We start from the raw sequence: 19,020 nt of genomic DNA on the forward strand, positions 1-19,020 counted from the left end.
CTACCTTGCACATAAAAAATATCCAATGACCCTGCCTACGCCTCTCTCTGGGGAAGACAGATTATAGAATCCCCACAGTGCAGAAGGAGGCCTTTCAGCCCATCGAGCCTCCACCGACAACAATCCCAACCTATCCCCGTGACCCCGCATATTTACCCTGCCACTCCCCCCGACACAAAGGGTCAATTTAGCATGGCCAATCCACCTAATCTGAACATCTTTGGACACTAAGGGGCAACTTAGCATGGCCAACCCAACTAACCCACACATCTTTGGAGTTTGGGATGAAACCGGAGCACCCGGAGGAAACCCACGCAGACACAGGGAGAACATGCAAACTTTGTACAGTCACCCCCGGCCAGAATTGAACCCGGGTCCCTGGCGCTGTGAGGCAGCTGAGCTAACCACTGTGCCGCCATGCCACCCATGACTCTTTGTCAGGTAATGATCCAGTGAGGCACCTTGGGATGGTTTCACGGTGTTAAAGGTGCTATATAAGTGCAGGCGGTTGTATCAGCTGACGGACTGTTGGCCTGAATAACACTTCCTGCCTTAACAAGACGCCACATGACACAGAGTGTGTGGGCATTGCCCTGGTGAAGGATACACTCAACGTTCCCTGGCTTCGGAGCCACTGGATACAAAGATCGAATCGGAGAGAAGAGGAAAACTGCAAACTATTAATAACCTGGGAGGAAGTGACCAATTGGGAGTGAGGGCCCCAAACCCTGAGAACAGGAAATGCAGGCCTGGTTTCCCTGGAAACCAGAGTCTCTCAAATTCTCCAGGGTTCTTCTCATTCCAGAGTTACAGCTCAAAAGTAAACCCAAATCTAAAAAGATTTATATTTGAGAATTTAATACATTCCGAACTTTGTTATATTAATTATGGGCATTCTTATGAGCTAAGATGCATGTTTTAAAGTCATAGAATCCCTGCAGTGGAGAAGGAGGCCATTTGGCCCATCGAGCCTGCACCGACAACAATTCCACCCAGGCCCTATACCCATAACCCCAAGTATTTACCCTGCTAGTCCCCCGGACATTAAGGGGCAAAGTGTTTTAAGTGTTAGTCTCCCACCATCGCTCGTATAGCACTGCTGCCTCATAGCGCCAGGGACCCAGGTTTGATTCCCGGCTCGGGTCACTGCCTGCGTGGAGTCTGCACGTTCTCCCCGTGTCTGCGTGGGTTTCCTCCGGGTGCTCCGGTTTCCTCCCACAGTCCAAAGACGTGCTGGTTAGGTGAATTGGCCGTGCTATATTCTCCCTCAGTGTACCCGAACAGGCGCCGGAGTGTGGCGACTAGGGGGTTTTCACAGTAACTTCATTGCAGCGTTAATGTAAGCCTACTTGTGACAAATATATTAAACTTTGCTTTAAAACAACAGCCATATAAATACTGCGGCTACAAGAGCAGGTAACTCACCTCCTGACCCCAGCCCCGCCAAGGCCTATCCATCATCTACAAAGCACATGTCAAGAGTGTGATGGAATACTCCCCACTTGCCTGGATGGGTGCAGCTCCAACAACACTCAAGAAGCTCGACACCATCCAGGACAAAGCAGCCCCGCTTGATTGGCACCACATCCACAAACAGTCACTCCCTCCACCACCAATGCATAGCAGCAGCTGTGTGTACCATCTACAAGAGGCACTGCAGGAACTCATCAACCTTCCTTAGACAGCCTCTTCCAAACCCACAATCACTACCATCTAGAAGGACAAGGGCAGCAGATACATGGGAACACTAACACCTCAAAGTTTCCCTCCAAGCCTCTCACCATCTTGACTTGGAAATATATCGGCCGTTCCTTCACTGTCGCTGGGTCAAATTCCTGGAGCTCCCTCCCTAACAGCACAGTGGGTGTACCTACACCACATGGACTGCAGCGGGTCAAGAAGGCGGCTCATCACCACCTTCTCAAGGGCAATTAGGGATAGGCAATAAATGCTGGTCTAGCCAGCGACGCCCATATCCCACGAAGGAATAAAAAAAAAGAAACCTTTCTTAACCCCAGGATCTCCCACAGTGCTTTACAGCCAATGAGGTGTGGTCGCTGCTGCAATGTCGGTGGTCAAAGTGCACAGCAAGCTCCCACGAACAGATAATCTGTTTTCTCACGATGTTGGTTGAGGGACAAAGCAACTTGAAGAATCAGAAGCGGCCCTTCAAAATATTATAGAATCCCTACAGTGCAAGAGGTGGCCGTTTGGCCCATCGAGTTTGTACCGACCGCAATCCCACTCAGGCCCTATTCCCGCAACTCCACTAAGGGGCAATTTAGCATGGCCGATCCAGCTAACCTACACATCTTCCGGACTGTGGGAGGAAACCGGAGCACCCGGAGGAAACCCACGCAGACACGGGGAGGACGTGCAAACTCCACACAGACAGTGACCCGAGGCCGGAATTGAACTCGGGTCCCTGGTGCCGTGAGGCAGCTGCGCTAACCACTGTGCCACCGTGCCACCCATGCCGCACCAGGAAGTCTAGAATATGGGTTGGAGTATGAACACAAAAAGACAAAAACAATGGTAGGAAATACGATCGTAGAATCCCTACAGTACAGAAAGAGGCCATTCAGCCCATCGAGCCTGCACCGTCAACAATCCCACCCAGGCCCTATCCCCGTAACCCCACATATTTACCCTTTGAATCCCCCTGACACTGAGGGGAAATTTAGCATGGCCAATCCACCGAACCTGCACACCTTTGGAGTGCGGGAGGAAACCCACGCAGACATGGGGAGAATGTGCAGACTCCACACAGACAATTCACCCGAGGCCAGGAATCGAACCCGGGTCCCTGGCGCCGTGAGGCAGCCGTGCTAACCACCGTGCCACCCACAGTTATCAGAAAACACATTAGAAACCAGTGTGAAGATTGAAGTGGACGGTGTCACACTGCGGCAGGTTGATGATAATAGATGATGGTTGACGTGATGCCGAAGGGTTAGAGGAAGGTCAGAGCTCACCAGGAATAACTGTGAGAAGATGAAGGATGCATTAACAACAGGAAAACTCAAGTTTGTAACAAGAAAAACCTCTTTGGGCAGCATGGTGGCACAGTGGTTAGCACTGCTGCCTCACAGCGCCAGGGACCCAAGTTCAATTCTGGCCTCATAGAATCATAGAAACCCTACAGTACAGAAAGAGGCCATTCAGCCCATCGAGTCTGCACCGACCACAATCCCACCCAGGCCCTACCCCCATATCCCTACATATTTACCCACTAATCCCTCTAACCTACGCATCTCAGGACACTAAGGGCAATTTTTAGCATGACCAATCAACCTAACCCGCACATCTTTGGTCTGTGGGAGGAAACCGGAGCACCCGGAGGAAACCCACGCAGACACGGGGAGAATGTGCAAACTCCACACAGACAGTGACCCAAGCCGGGAATCGAACCCAGGTCCCTGGGTCAGATGGATGGAAGCAGCAGTGCTAACCACTGTGCTATCGTGCCGCCTCAGGTCACTGTCTGTGTGGAGTTTGCACGTTCTCCCCCGTGTCTGCGCGTGTTTCCTCCGGGTGCTCCGGTTTCCTCCCACAGTCCGAAAGACGTGCTGGTTAGATTGATTAGCCATGCTAAATTGCCCCTTTGTGTCAGGGGGATTAGCTGGGATAAATGAGGGGTCATGATGTGGAGATGCCGGCTGGGTGGACTGGGGTGAACACAGTAAGAGTTTTAACAACACCAGGTTAAAGTCCAACAGGTTTATTTGGTAGCAAATACCATTAGCTTTCGGAGCGCTGCTCCTTCGTCAGATGGAGTGGAAATGTGCTCTCAAACAGGGCACAGAGACACAAAATCAAGTTACAGAATACTGATTAGAATGCGAATCCCTACAACCAACCCTTATAAATGAGGGGTTACAGGGATAGGGCCTGGGTGGGATTGTGGTCGGTACAGACTTGATGGGCCAAATGGTCTCCTTCTGCACTGTAGGGATTCTATGATTCTTTTAAAGTGTTGCATTCTATCCACTTTCCTCTCTGCCTTGAGAAACCTGGAGAATAAATAAAAATCTGTGGAAAAAAACAGAACCCTTTGAACTGCGGAGGCTAAGGCAGATGCTAAAAATGCCGTACACCAATGAAGAGGTGTTTGAAATTACAAGAACAAAAAGTACTCATGAAAGTGACATCCAGAAAAGAAAATCTTAGTATTTTAGCCATTTGCTCAGAGTTGGAAAATAAGAGCTGTACAATTGATTTATTATTGTCACATGCATTGGGATGCAGTGAAAAGTATTATTTCTTGCGTGCTATACTGACAAAGCATATTTTCTTTGTTCTTTGGAGTTTTAGTTAAATCGGGCAGCATGGTCGGTGCAGGCTTGGAGGGGTGAAGGGCCTGTTCCTGTGCTATAATTTTCTTTGTCCATACAGTTCACAGAGTACATAGGGGAGAAGGAAAGGGGAGGGTGCAGAATGTAGTGTAGCTACGGTGTAGAGAAAGATCAACTTAATGCTAGGTAGGTCCATTCAAAAGTCTGACGGCAGCGGGGAAGAAGCAGTTCTTGAGTCAGTCGATACGTGTCCTCAGACTTTTGTATCTTTTTCCCGACGGAAGAAGGTGGAAGAGAGAATGTCTGGGGTGCGTGAGGTCCTTGCGAATCCGAGGCAGCGGAAAGTGTAGACAGAGTCAATGGATGGGAGCTGGTTTGCGTGATGGACTGGGCTTCGTTTACGACCTTTTGTAGTTTCTTGCGGTCATGGTCAGAGCAGGAGCCGTACCAAGCTGTGATACATCTGGAAAGGATGCCTTCAGTGGTGCATCTGTAAAAGTTGGTGAGAGTTGTCGCTGACATGCCGAATTTCCTTAGTCTTCTGAGAAAGTAGAGGTGCTGGTAGGCTTTCTGAACTATAGCGTCAGCATGGAGGGACCAGCCACCACCCAATATTTCCCTACATTCACAACCCTTTGTAGTTTTGTGTGGTCTCTGCTAGAGGGGAAAGTGGAGGGAGCAGAGAGAGGGGCCAACTTCAGGGTAGCTGGATGTCACAGAGCGATTGCAGAAGGGCTACAGTGAATGTGTGAGGATGGCGCAAGTCAGATGCACGTGTTGCATCCTGACCGGCAGATCTCTGGTAGGACTTGAGGGACAAATATTGACCAAGACACTGAGGAGAGCCCCCCTACCCCTCTTAGATAGCAGCTGTGGGCTTTTTGACATCCACCTGAGAGGGCAGATGGGGGGAGAGGGGGTGTCTTAGTTTTCAAAGTCCTGTCCCAGAGACAGGTCTCCAAGAACACTCCCACAGTCCGAGAGATGTGCTGGTTAGGTGCATTGGCCATGCTAAATTCTCCCTCAGTATACCCGAACAGGAGTGTGGCGACTAGGGGATTATCGCAGCAACTTCATTGCAGTGTTAATGTAAGCCTACTTGTGACTAATAAACAAACTTACAATAAACTCAGCACTGCAAGGGGAGCATCTTCTGGATTATGGACTCCAGTCTCATAGAATCCTACAGTGCAGAAGGAGGCCATTTGGCCCATCAAATCGGCACTAACCACAAACCCACACAGGCCCTATCCCCATAACCCCGTGCATTTACTCTAGCTAATCCCACTGACACTAAGAGGCAATTTAGCACGGCCAATGCACCCTAATCAGCACGTCTTTCGCACCGTGGGAGGAAACCGGAGCACCCGGAGGAAACCCACGCAGACACGGGGAGAACGTGCAGACTCCACACAGACAGTGACCCGAGGCCGGGAATCGAACCCGGGTCCCTGGCGCTGTGAGGCAGCAGTGCTAACCCACTGTGCCATCTACCGTCTCCGGATTGGATTTGTGACACTTTGACTCCGAGGTGAGGGTACAGCATACCGATTCTCCCCAGCTTTGGGCTACAGCAACTGGGGAGTGAGGGGCCACTCCAGAATCTGCTTTTGGACACTCTTGCTGCTCCACCCCCTCCCTCCCGCCGCCGGACGAAGGTGGCTCCAGTCTGCCTCGCTGGTTCATCAATATTGTCGGTTTAACCCGGCCTTGAGAGAGGACAGAGTGAGGATTAACTGGCTTTCAGACTAAAAGTGGGTGAGGGGTGAATTGTGTAAAGGGTAAACATTTGGTAAACAGCCTGTTAAAGACAGGGTATCATGAACAGCGATCAACAGGAGCACAGAGCAACAGCTGGAACCACTCATTTAACCAGTGCAGCAGATTGCATCAATTTAACTCCAGCTTTAAGCAGTCACAGCCAGACCACAAAAGGCAGCTCAGTGCTGGAAGAATCCGAGAGGCTGCAGGAGCAGAGGCCACGGCAGCGGAGACAGAGTGTGGCACAACACAGCACGCAGTGAAAACTGACTCAGTGCTGGGGCCTGGGGGAGGGGCAGGGGGGAGAGAGAGAGACGGAGGAGGGCCAGGGGGAGAGAGAGAGAGACGGAGGGGGGCCAGGGGGAGAGAGAGAGAGAGACAGAGGGGGGCCAGGGGGAGAGAGAGAGAGAGACAGAGGGGGGCCAGGGGGAGAGAGAGAGAGAGACAGAGGGGGGCCAGGGGGAGAGAGAGAGAGAGACAGAGGGGGGCCAGGGGGAGAGAGAGAGAGAGACAGAGGGGGGCCAGGGGGAGAGAGAGAGAGAGACAGAGGGGGGCCAGGGGGAGAGAGAGAGAGAGACAGAGGGGGGCCAGGGGGAGAGAGAGAGAGAGACAGAGGGGGGCCAGGGGGGGAGAGAGAGAGACAGAGGGGGGCCAGGGGGAGAGAGAGAGACAGAGGGGGGTCAGGGGGAGAGAGAGAGACAGAGGGGGGCCAGGGGGAGAGAGAGAGAGACAGAGGGGGGCCAGGGGGAGAGAGAGAGAGAGAGAGAGAGACAGAGGGGGGCCAGGGGGAGAGAGAGAGAAGAGAGAGAGAGAGACAGAGGGGGGCCAGGGGGAGAGAGAGAGAGAGACAGAGGGGGCCAGGGGGAGAGAGAGAGAGAGACAGAGGGGGGCCAGGGGAGAGAGAGAGAGAGAGAGAGAGACAGAGGGGGGCCAGGGGGAGAGAGAGAGAGAGACAGAGGGGGGCCAGGGGGAGAGAGAGAGAGAGAGACAGAGGGGGGCCAGGGGGAGAGAGAGAGAGAGACAGAGGGGGGCCAGGAAGAGAGAGAGAGAGAGACACAGAGGGGGGCCAGGGGAGAGAGAGAGAGAGAGAGACAGAGGGGGGCCAGGGGGAGAGAGAGAGAGAGAGAGAGAGACAGAGGGGGGCCAGGGGGAGAGAGAGAGAAAGAGAGACAGAGGGGGGCCAGGGGAGAGAGAGAGAGAGACAGAGGGGGGTCAGGGGGAGGGAGAGAGAGAGAGAGAGACAGAGGGGGGCCAGGGGGAGAGAGAGAGAGAGAGAGAGAGAGAGACAGAGGGGGCCAGGGGGAGAGAGAGAGAGAGACAGAGGGGGGCCAGGGGAGAGAGAGAGAGAGAGACAGAGGGGGGCCAGGGGGAGAGAGAGAGAGAGAGAGAGACAGAGGGGTCCAGGGGGAGAGAGAGAGAGAGAGAGAGAGAGAGAGAGAGGGGGGCCAGGGGGGAGAGAGAGAGAGAGAGAGACAGAGGGGGGCCAGGGGGAGAGAGAGAGACAGAGGGGGGCCAGGGGGGAGAGAGAGAGAGAGAGAGACAGAGGGGGGCCAGGGGGAGAGAGAGAGAGAGACAGAGGGGAGCCAGGGGGAGAGAGAGAGAGACAGAGGGGGGCCAGGGGGAGAGAGAGAGAGAGACAGAGGGGGGCCAGGGGAAGAGAGAGAGAGAGAGAGACAGAGGGGGGCCAGGGGGAGAGAGAGAGAGAGAGACAGAGGGGGGCCAGGGGGAGAGAGAGAGAGAGACAGAGGGGGGCCAGGGGGAGAGAGAGAGAGAGAGACAGAGGGGGCCAGGGGGAGAGAGAGAGAGAGACAGAGGGGGCCAGGGGGAGAGAGAGAGAGAGACAGAGGGGGGCCAGGGGGAGAGAGAGAGAGAGACAGAGGGGGGGGGCCAGGGGGAGAGAGAGAGAGAGACAGAGGGGGGCCAGGGGGAGAGAGAGAGAGAGACAGAGGGGGGCCAGGGGGAGAGAGAGAGAGAGACAGAGGGGGGCCAGGGGGAGAGAGAGAGAGAGACAGAGGGGGGCCAGGGGGAGAGAGAGAGAGAGACAGAGGGGGGCCAGGGGGAGAGAGAGAGAGAGACAGAGGGGGGCCAGGGGGAGAGAGAGAGAGAGACAGAGGGGGGCCAGGGGGAGAGAGAGAGAGACAGAGGGGGGCCAGGGGGAGAGAGAGAGGGAGAGAGAGAGACAGAGGGGGCCAGGGGGAGAGAGAGAGAGACAGAGGGGGGCCAGGGGGAGAGAGAGAGAGACAGAGGGGGGCCAGGGGGAGAGAGAGAGAGAGACAGAGGGGGGCCAGGGGGAGAGAGAGAGAGGCAGAGGGGGGCCAGGGGGAGAGAGAGAGAGACAGAGGGGGGCCAGGGGGAGAGAGAGAGAGACAGAGGGGGGCCAGGGGGAGAGAGAGAGAGACAGAGGGGGGCCAGGGGGAGAGAGAGAGAGACAGAGGGGGGCCAGGGGGAGAGAGAGAGAGACAGAGGGGGCCAGGGGGAGAGAGAGAGAGACAGAGGGGGGCCAGGGGAGAGAGAGAGAGACAGAGGGGGGCCAGGGGGAGAGAGAGAGAGACAGAGGGGGGCCAGGGGGAGAGAGGGAGAGAGAGAGACAGAGGGGGGCCAGGGGGGAGAGAGAGAGAGAGACAGAGGGGGGCCAGGGGGGGAGAGAGAGAGAGAGAGAGAGAGACAGAGGGGGGCCAGGGGGAGAGAGAGAGAGAGAGAGACAGAGGGGGGCCAGGGGGAGAGAGAGAGAGGCAGAGGGGGGCCAGGGTGAGAGAGAGAGAGACAGAGGGGGGCCAGGGGGAGGGGGAGAGAGAGAGAGACAGAGGGGGGCCAGGGGGAGGGGGAGAAAGAGAGAGACAGAGGGGGGCCAGGGGGGAGAGAGAGAGAGACAGAGGGGGGCCAGGGGGAGAGAGAGAGAGACAGAGGGGGGCCAGGGGGAGAGAGAGAGAGAGACACAGAGGGGGGCCAGGGGGGAGAGAGAGAGAGAGACAGAGGGGGGCCAGGGGGAGAGAGAGAGAGACAGAGGGGGGCCAGGGGGAGAGAGAGAGAGAGAGAAAGAGAGAGAGAGAGAGAGAGAGAGAGAGACAGAGGGGGGCCAGGGGGAGAGAGAGAGAGACAGAGGGGGCCAGGGGGAGAGAGAGAGAGACAGAGGGGGGCCAGGGGAGAGAGAGAGAGAGACAGAGGGGGGCCAGGGGGAGAGGGAGAGAGACAGAGGGGGGCCAGGGGGAGAGAGGGAGAGAGACAGAGGGGGGCCAGGGGGAGAGAGAGAGAGACAGAGGGGGGCCAGGGGGAGAGAGAGAGAGACAGAGGGGGGCCAGGGGGAGAGAGAGAGAGACAGAGGGGGGCCAGGGGGAGAGAGAGAGAGACAGAGGGGGGCCAGTGGGAGAGGGAGAGAGACAGAGGGGGGCCAGGGGGAGGAGAGAGAGACAGAGGGGGGCCAGGGGGAGAGAGAGAGAGACAGAGGGGGGCCAGGGGGAGAGAGAGAGAGACAGAGGGGGGCCAGGGGAGAGAGAGAGAGACAGAGGGGGGCCAGGGGGAGAGAGAGAGAGACAGAGGGGGCCAGGGGGAGAGAGAGAGAGACAGAGGGGGCCAGTGGGAGAGGGAGAGAGACAGAGGGGGGCCAGGGGAGGGAGAGAGACAGAGGGGGGCGAGGGGGAGAGGCGGCAGGGAAGAGTGAAAGAGGGGAGGCAGGGGGATAGAGAGAAGGGGACAGGGAAGAGAGAGAGAGGGGACAGCGGGAGAGGGGGCATGGGGGGAGAGAGAGAGGAGGGCAGGGGGGGAAAGGGGAGAGGGACAGGAGCATCACCCTGACTCCAAACGTTGGCTCTATTTTCTCTCCACAGATGCTGTCAGACCTAGAATCGTACAATCCCTACAGTGCAGATGGAGACCATTTGGCCCATCAAGTCTACACCAACCACAATCCCACCCAGCCCTATCCACACAACCCCATGCATTTATCTTAGCTAGTGCCCCTGACACTAAGGGGCAATTTAGCACAGCCAATCCACCTAACCCGCACATCTTTGGACTGTGGGAGGAAACCGGAGGAAACCCACGTAGACACGGGGAGAATGTGCAGACTCCGCACAGACAGTGACCCAAGCAGGGAATGGAGCCCGGGTCCCTGGCGCTGTGAGGCAGCAGTGCTAACCCACTGTGCCACCTCCCCCACCTGCTGCTATTTTCCAGCATTTTCTGTTTTAGTTTCAGATTCCAGCATCCGCGGTATTTTGCCTCAATCGATAATGATAGTTTCAAGGTAATTTATAATTCCAGGTTCATTAGTGGAACTCAAATTCTACCAACTGCCAGGGTGGTGTTTGAACCCGTGTCCCCAGAGCATTTGCCTGGGCCTCTGGATTTGAGTGCCCAGCGACATTGTCGTACCATCGTCATCATCCTAACCATGGAAAACATCGCGGCCAATCCGGATCCAATCCTCACGGGACTACCAGGTTCTCTGGCAGAGCGCGAGGACAGCAGTGAGGCTTGGGAGGCCTGGCATCAGGTGGGAGTCCACCGACCTCTGAGCCAGAAGGTTCTGGGTTCAAATCCCACTCCCACTCCGAAATCAAGGCTGATACTTCAGTCAACGTTGTGGGGGTGCTGCACTGTCGGAGGCGCTGTCTCTTAGCTGTGACATTAAACCGAGACCCTGCTGGCCTGCTCAGGTAAATATAAAAGATCCCATGGCCTCTGTGTTGAAGCAGAGCGGGGGGGAGTTATCCCCCTGTGTCCTGGCCAACATTTATCCCTCAAACAGTTACACAAAAAAAAACAGGTCATCTGGTCATTATTACTTTGCTGCTTGTGGGATCTTGCTGTGCACCAATTGGTTGCTGTGTTTCCTGCCTTACCGAATCATAGAATTATTACTTGAACGGGTGTAAATTGAGAGGCGGATACTCAACGAGACCTTGGAGTCATAGAATCATAGAATCCCCACGGTGCAGAAGGAGGCCATTTGGCCCATCGAGCCTGCACTGACAACAATCCCACCCCAGACCCTATCCCTGTAACCCCACATATCTCCCTGCTAATCCCCCTGACACTAAAGGGCAATTTGGATTGTGGGAGGAAACCGGAGCACCTGAAGGAAACCCAGGCAGACACGGGGAGAAGGTGCAAGCTCCACACAGACAAGTGACCCAAGCCGGGAATCGAACCCGGGTTCCTGGCGGCTGTGAGACAGCGGTGCTAACCCCACTGTGCCACCGTGCCGCCCCTCGTGCATCAGTCGCTGAAAATAAGCGCGTGGGTACAGCTGGCAGTAAAGAAGGCAAATGGTATATTGGCCTTCATAGCGAGAGGATTTGAGTATAGCGATAGGGATGTTTTGCTGCAATTGTATAGGGCGTTGGTGAGGCCACACCTGGAGTATTGTGCGCAGTTTTGGTGTCCTTATCTGAGGAAGGATGTCCTTGCTATAGAGGGAGCGCAGCGAAGGTTTACCAGGCTGATTCCTGGGATGGCAGGTCTGTCATATGAGGAGAGACTAAGTCGGTTAGGATTATATTCACTGGAGTTTAGAGGAGTGAGAAAGAATCAAATCAGTGGCAGCCCATTCAAACTGGCACTCACAAAACAGCAGGGATAACGATGTGTGTCCCAGGCCCGTGTGAGTCAGTCAGTCCGCCACTGCCACAGTGTAGGGGTCACACGCTAACTATCCCTTGCATAGTTTGTTCAACAGCTGGGACACCTCTGCCCAGTGCTGCTTCAATTAATCTATAATCGGTTTCAGTCTGGGAGACAGCCAGGATAAACAACTCATCTCTCGCTGACTACAGAATAGCTCAGTGAAGACCCCTTCCCAAAACAGTGTCTGCCCCAGCCCTTGGCCCAAAGAATCCCCTCCCCCTCTACCCCAACAAACCCCTGCAACAACCCCCTTCCCATTCCCCCCAACCCCCTCCCCATTCCCCCCAACCCCCTCCCCATTCCCCCCAACCCCCTCCAGCAACCCCTCCCCCAATCCCCTTTCCATTCCTCCCCCAAACCCCTTTCCATTCCTCCCCCAAACCCCCTCCCCATTTCCCGCCAACCCCCCTCCCCATTCCCCCCCAACAATCCCCTCCCCATCCCCTCCCAGCCCCCTCCCCATTCCCCCAACAACCCACTCCCCATTCGACCCCAACAACCCCCTCCCCATTCCCCCCCAACCCCCTCCCCCATCCGCCCATTCCCCTCCAACTCCTTCCCCCTCCAAACCCCTCCCCATTTCCCCCCAACCCCCTTCCCATTCCCCCCCAATCCCCTCCCCATTCACCCGAACAATCCCTCAGTCCAAAGATGTGCAGGTTGGGTGGATTGGCACTGGTAAATTGCCCCTTAGTGTCAGGGGGATTTGAAGGGTACATATGTGGGGTTATGGGGATTGGGCCTGGGTGGGATTGTTGACGGTGCAGGCTCGATGGGCTGAATGGTCTCCTTCTGCACTGTAGGGATTCTATGATTCTATTCCCCCTGGCTGCCATCGTTTTTGTGTTCATACTCCAACCCATATTCTAGACTTCCTGATTCTGCATGGGTGGCAGGGTGGCACAGTGATTGGCACTGCTGCCTCACAGCCAGGGACCCGGGTTCAATTCCGGCCTTGGGTCACTGTCTTTGCAGAGTCTGCGCTTTCTCCCGTGTCTGCTTGGGTTTCCTCCGGGTGCTCCCATTTCCTCCCACAGTCCAAAGGCGTGCGGGTTAGGTGGATTAGCCATGCTAAGTTGCTCCTTAGTGTCCAAAGATGTGTGGGTTAGGTGGATTGGCGATGCTAAATTGACTCTTAGTGTCAGGGGGATTGGAGGGTAATACATGGGATTACGGGGATAGAGCCTGGGTGGGATGGTTGTTGGTACAGACTCGATGGGCCGAATGGCCTCCTTCTGCACTGTAGGGATTCTATGAATTCCGATAACCTGGGCTTGAACTTTGAACCTTCCTGGATCCGCTCCATACACTCACTGGGAGGGGATTTTCCGGCCTTGCTTGTCCCAGAACCGTAAAATCCTGCCCGAGGTCAACGGACCTTCCCATTGTCCGCTCCTTGCCCGCTCCAATTCCCCTGGCAGGCAGGATGGTAAAATTCCAGCCACTATGTCAGGGGTAGCCAGTCGCAATAAAAACAAATTATTTTTCACGGGCATGACAGTGTTTGAAAAGGAGAGTTCCGTCTTTAACCATCATGATGGATTTTGCAATCAATGGGAGTGTTATTTTTCCGGCAACATTCAGAGTTTCCAATTCCCTGGCTGTTAGAATATTGGCAGAGGAAAAGACACAAGGACTCATTGACCACCAGAACATTTAGGGGTTTTCCAGAATCAGACAGAAACAGACTTGCTAATTATAGGCTAACAGAGACAGAGCAATTAAGAGAGATCAGAGTGGTGGGTAATTGTACCACCCTGTGTGTGGCGAGCTGGGGATAGTGGTGCGATTAAATTAACACTGCTGTCTCGCAGCGCCAGGGAGGACCCGGGTTCAATTGGCAATTTGGATCACTGTCTGTGCGGAGTCTGCACGTTCTCCCCGTGTCTGCGTGGGTTTCCTCCGGGTGCTCTGGTTTCCTCCCACAATCCAAAGATATGTGGGTTAGGTGGATTGGCCGTGCTAAATTGCCCCTTAGTGTCAGGGGGGACTAGCTAGGGTAAATGCGTGGAGTTATGGGGATGGGGCCTGAGTGGGACTGACTCAAGAACAGCTTCTTTTCCACTGCCATCAGACTTTTGAATGGACCTACCTCACACTAAGTTGATCTTTCTCTACACCCTAGCTATGACGGGCGGCACGGTAGCACAGTGGTTAGCACTGCTGCTTCACAGCTCCAGGGACCTGGGTTCGATTCCCAGCTTGGGTCACTGTCTGTGTGGAGTTTGCACATTCTCCTCGTGTCTGCGTGGGTTTCCTCCGGGTGCTCCGGTTTCCTCCCACAGTCCAAAGATGTGCGGGTTAGGTTGATTGGCCGTGCTAAAATTGCCCCTTAGTGTCCTGAGATGCGTAGGTTAGAGGGATTAGTGGGTAAAATATGTGGGGGTAGGGCCTGGGTGGGATTGTGATCGGTGCAGACTCGATGGGCCGAATGGCCTCTTTCTGTACTGTAGGGTTTCTATGATGATTTCTATGACTGTAACACCACATTCTGCACCCTCTCCTTTCCTTCTCTATGAATGGTATGCTTTGTCTGTATAGCGCGCAAGAAACAATACTTTTCACTGTATACTAATACACATGACAATAATAAATCAAATCAAAGACATCAACGTTCTGAGAGGCACTCTGGAACATTTAACTCGGTTATGGATGCAATAGAAGTGCATCTTATTGCTGTACTGGTTCACACATAACCCCAGTTGGAGCTGAGGTGGCCCAGTTAGAATCATAGAATCCCGTGGGTTTCCTCCGGGTGCTCCGCTTTCCTTCCACAGTCTGAAAGACGTGCTGGTTAGGGTGCATTGGCCGTGCTAAATTCTCCCTCAGTGTACCCGAACAGGTGCCGGAGTGTGGCGACTAGGGGATTTTCACAGTAACTTCATTGCAGTGTTAATGTAAGCTGACTTGTGACACTCAGAAATAAACTTGGACATGACAGAAACCTATTGAGACGCAAGGCCAATGTGGGACTGAAGGCGTCAGCCAGCCCTTTACTATGTTGGGAGCCTGCTTGTGCCAGTCAGTCTGTGCTCGGAAGGCTGTGTGCTAATGAGCCTGATGGAATGTTGAATGCCGTCAGAACTCTGCACAGATTTTCTGTGCCAAAAAGGGAATTTGCAGGTTACCCCACCCTTTTCCTCTGTTGCGTCGGTCCTGATGGTACTGCCTATTCCCAGAATATTGGCTCCGCAGATATCTGCTTTACTCATTGCTCATTCCTGGGACCAGGCAGCGAAGGGGAGGGGGGGATGGATGAGAGATCTCACTGATGTTGCACAGGCCACTGCCTCACAGCGCCAGGGACCTGGGTTCAATTCCCAGCTTGGGTCACTGTCTGTGCGGAGTCTGCACGTTCTCCCCGTGTCTGCGTGGGTTTCCTCAGGGTGCTCCGGTTTCCTTCCACAGTCCGAAAGACGTGCTGGTTAGGGTGCATTGGCCGTGCTAAATTCTCCCTTATCGTACCCGAACAGGCGCCGGAGTGTGGCGACTAGGGGATTTTCACAATAACTTCATTGCAGTGTTAATGTAAACTGACTTGTGATACTCAGAAATAAGCTTCAAAACTCATTGCATTGTGGTAGCATAATTCACTGTTGGAGCCCGTCATGGTTCAGGATGATATACAGAAAGTCTCATGGTACTTTTTGCAAGAAGAATAATCCAATTCTCTCCTGTGTCCTCGCTGATTCTTATCTCTCAACTAACATCAATTATAGAGGCATAGAAAATAGGAGGCCATTCAGCCCCATTGAACTTCTCTGCCGTTCTATATGATCATGGCCGATCCCCTATCTCCATACCATACTCCTCGCGCTCCCCCCATTCCCCTTAACACGCTTAGAGTCTAGAAATCTATCCATTTCCTTGTTGAATATATTCAGTGACTTGGCCCCCACAACTTTCTGTGGTAGAGGCACGGTGGCACAGTGGTTAGCACTGCTGCCTCACAGCGCCAGGGACCCGGGTTCAATTCCCGGCTCAGGTCACTGTCTGTGCGGAGTCTGCACGTTCTCCCCGTGTCTGCGTGGGTTTCCTCCGGGTGCTCCTGTTTCCTCCCACAGTCTGAAAGATGTGCTGGTTGGGTGCATTGATCCGAACAGGTGCCAGAGTGTGGCGACGAGGGGAATTTCACTGTAACTTCATTGCAGCGTTAATGTAAGCCTTACTTGTGACTAATAAATAAACTATAACTAGAGAATTCCACAGGTTCACCACCCTCTGATTGAAGCAATTTCCCCTCATCTCATGGCCTTCCTGAGGCTGTGACCCCTTATTCTAGATCCCCCCAGCCAGAGGAAACAACATCCCTGTGTCCAGTCTGTCCAGCCGTGTCAGAATTTTAGACTTTTCAAAGAGATCCCTCTATCATTCTTCTAAGCTCTTTTATATAGATGATCGCAGCACGGTGGCACAGTGGTTAGCACTGCTGCCTCACAGCACCAGGGACCCAGGTTCAATTCCCGGCTTGGGTCACTGTCTGTGTGGAGTTTGCACATTCTCCCCATGTCTGCGTGGGTTTCCTCCCACAATCCGAAAGATGTGCTAGATTTGCCATGCTAAATTCTCCCTCAGTGTACCCGAACAGGAGTCGGAGTGTGCCAGCTAGGGGATTTTTACAGTAACTTTGGACGGCACAGTGGCTAGCACTGCTGCCTCACAGCGCCAGGGACCCAAGTTCAATTCTGGCCTTGGGTCACTGTCTGTGTGGAGTTTGCACATTCTCCCCGTATCTGCATGGGTTCCCTCCGGGTGCTCTGGTTTCCTCCCACACTCCAAAGATGTGCGGATTAGGTGGATTGGCCATGCTAAATTATCCCTTAGTGTCAGGAGGATTAGCAGGGTAAATACGTGGGGTTGCAGGGACAGGGCCTGGGTGGGATTGTTGTCAGTGCAGGCTCGATGGGCCGAATGGCCTTCTTCTGCACTGTCGGGAATCTATGATTCTATGATTCATTGCAGTGTTAATGTAAACCTACTTGTGACACTAATAAATAAACTTTAAAAACTAGTGAATTCCACAGGTTCACCACTCTCTGAGTGAAGAAACATCTCCTCATCTCAATCCTAAATAGCCTCCCCCATATCCTGAGACCCCTTATTCTAGACCCTCCCAGCCAGAGGGTACATCTCTGCATCCAGTCTGCTCCAGCCCTGTCAGAATTTTGGACGTGTCAGTGAGATTCTCCCTCTCATTGGTCTAAACTCCCACAGATGATCTCTAGATTAACTCTTGTCTGGTCATGATCTGTTGGCTGCTGGTGGGATCTTGCTGTGCGCATATGGGCGGTGGGGACACCTACATTGGGACGGTGGCTAAACTTCTGGATAAAAAAAGTACTTCTACTGGCCGTAAGGCAATTTGAAGTTGGGGAAGGTGTCGCTATCTCTGTCTTTTCCCACACACTGTCATTGACAGTGCTTTCCAGGGGCTATGCTGGAGTTCTAATATCCTCCCTTCATTCAAACTCCAGAAGTCTTTTTTTTTAAATTGTTGTCTTTTGTGGAATTTGGTCCTAGGGGAGACTGGGTTTGGGAGTGTTTGTTAAAGCCTCACTCCCGGTTGCAGACTAGAGAAATAAAACAAACAAACCTCTCTGTGTGTGCCTTAATACTTAAAAAAAATAACGCAGGACAAGTCCCATCGCTGACAGTCCACACAAACCCCAGACTATGTCCTGAGACTGGGAAATCTGGCCAGGGACACATTGTGAAACATTTACAGGCTTTAAGGTGGGCAATTTGCAGATTAAATACTACCCCTCTGTTAAATCATGTCTTTATTTCGCTTTGGTAAAGTTGAGAGGGCTCTCACTCTCCCAATACTTCCCCCCCGCCCCATTAAAAAAATCTATAAATGATAAGTTTGTAATATCTAATGTAAAAAGTTACTGGCTTACTTGTGCGTTCCAACTGATGGTAAACTTGATTCTGAGCTTGTCTCCAGCGACTGTTCTCCAGATCAGTCCTGCTTCCAGAGACGCCAAGGAGGGTCTGGAACGTCCCAAACTCGAGCTGCTTGGGTTACGGACCACAGCGGAAGTGGGAGGGAATTGAAACAGTTCGCCTTTCCCATGGCTGTCAGAAGCAAAGAGGAGCAGAACGTTTATATAGAAGAAGACATTCCTGAAAGTTTAGGGGAAAAAAAAACTAAACAGTAAAAAAGAGAGAGTTGAAAAAAAGTTTCGAGGGTGGAAAGTTTATCAACTCAAACCCAGTCTGAAAAAAAAATTAACCAGCAGAACAAAAGTTCAAACGGTCCAAAAAGTTTATAAACAACATGCGACAGAGAGAGAATATAATTCAGGAAGTTTATATTTTCAGAGAGGGAAAGATTGTGCAAGGTTTGAAGTAGAGTTTGAGGGCAAGTTTCCTGTAAAGTTGAAGAGGATTTTTTCCTTTCACTGGAATTAAGGAATGTTACTTCTTACTGACTCTAAACTTCTCTATCTCTCGACTTTCTCAATTCAAGGTTAAATATTATTCGGGATTAATTAATCAGACATCCAAGGTGGCTTTAATGATCCTGTTTAGTTATTCCCACTTCTCTCATGGTGTAAACATCAGGATTTATATTTAACTGCAGCTGCCAGATTTTCATTTCAATGTTTGCTTTTGTCTCCCTCTCTTATGTTTTTGCTGCACCCCCTTTCCCTTTAGTTCGTGCCCCCTTTTCCCATTCATTTCCTATTCCCTCTCTGCCACCCCCCTCATTCCCTATCCCCCACACCCCTCATTCCCTATCCCCCACCCCCTCATTCCCTGTCCCCCACCCCCCTCATTCCCTGTCCCCCACCCCCCTCATTCCCTGTCCCCCACCCCCCTCATTCCCTGTCCCCCACCCCCCTCATTCCCTGTCCCCCACCCCCCTCATTCCCTGTCCCCCACCCCCCTCATTCCCTGTCCCCCACCCCCCTCATTCCCTGTCCCCCACCCCCCTCATTCCCTGTCCCCCACCCCCCTCATTCCCTGTCCCCCACCCCCCTCATTCCCTGTCCCCCACCCCCCTCATTCCCTGTCCCCCACCCCCCTCATTCCCTGTCCCCCACCCCCCTCATTCCCTGTCCCCCACCCCCCTCATTCCCTGTCCCCCACCCCCCTCGTTCCCTGTCCCCCACCCCCCTCGTTCCCTGTCCCCCACCCCCCTCGTTCCCTGTCCCCCACCCCCCTCGTTCCCTGTCCCCCACCCCCCTCGTTCCCTGTCCCCCACCCCCCTCGTTCCCTATCCCCCACCCCCCTCGTTCCCTCTCCCCCACCCCCTCGTTCCCTCTCACCCACCCCCCTCGTTCCCTCTCCCCCACCCCCCTCGTTCCCTCTCCCCCACCCCCCTCGTTCCCTC

At 53.8% G+C, this 19,020-nt stretch overlaps 1 protein-coding gene across 1 annotated transcript in view; it reads right to left on the reverse strand.

Moving 5' to 3' along the window:
• The window catches only part of LOC144487938 (tetraspanin-4-like), a 54,108-nt gene extending 36,086 nt beyond the window's left edge, over positions 1-18,022 (reverse strand). Inside the window, exon 1 of the mRNA XM_078205992.1 lies at positions 17,582-18,022. The gene's annotated coding sequence lies outside the window, so the exon portion shown is untranslated. The remainder of the gene's footprint in view (positions 1-17,581) is intronic.
• Between the last annotated feature and the right edge of the window lie 998 nt (positions 18,023-19,020).

The sequence above is a fragment of the Mustelus asterias genome, unplaced genomic scaffold (assembly GCF_964213995.1).
Source record: "Mustelus asterias unplaced genomic scaffold, sMusAst1.hap1.1 HAP1_SCAFFOLD_1146, whole genome shotgun sequence".
NCBI lineage: Eukaryota > Metazoa > Chordata > Chondrichthyes > Carcharhiniformes > Triakidae > Mustelus > Mustelus asterias.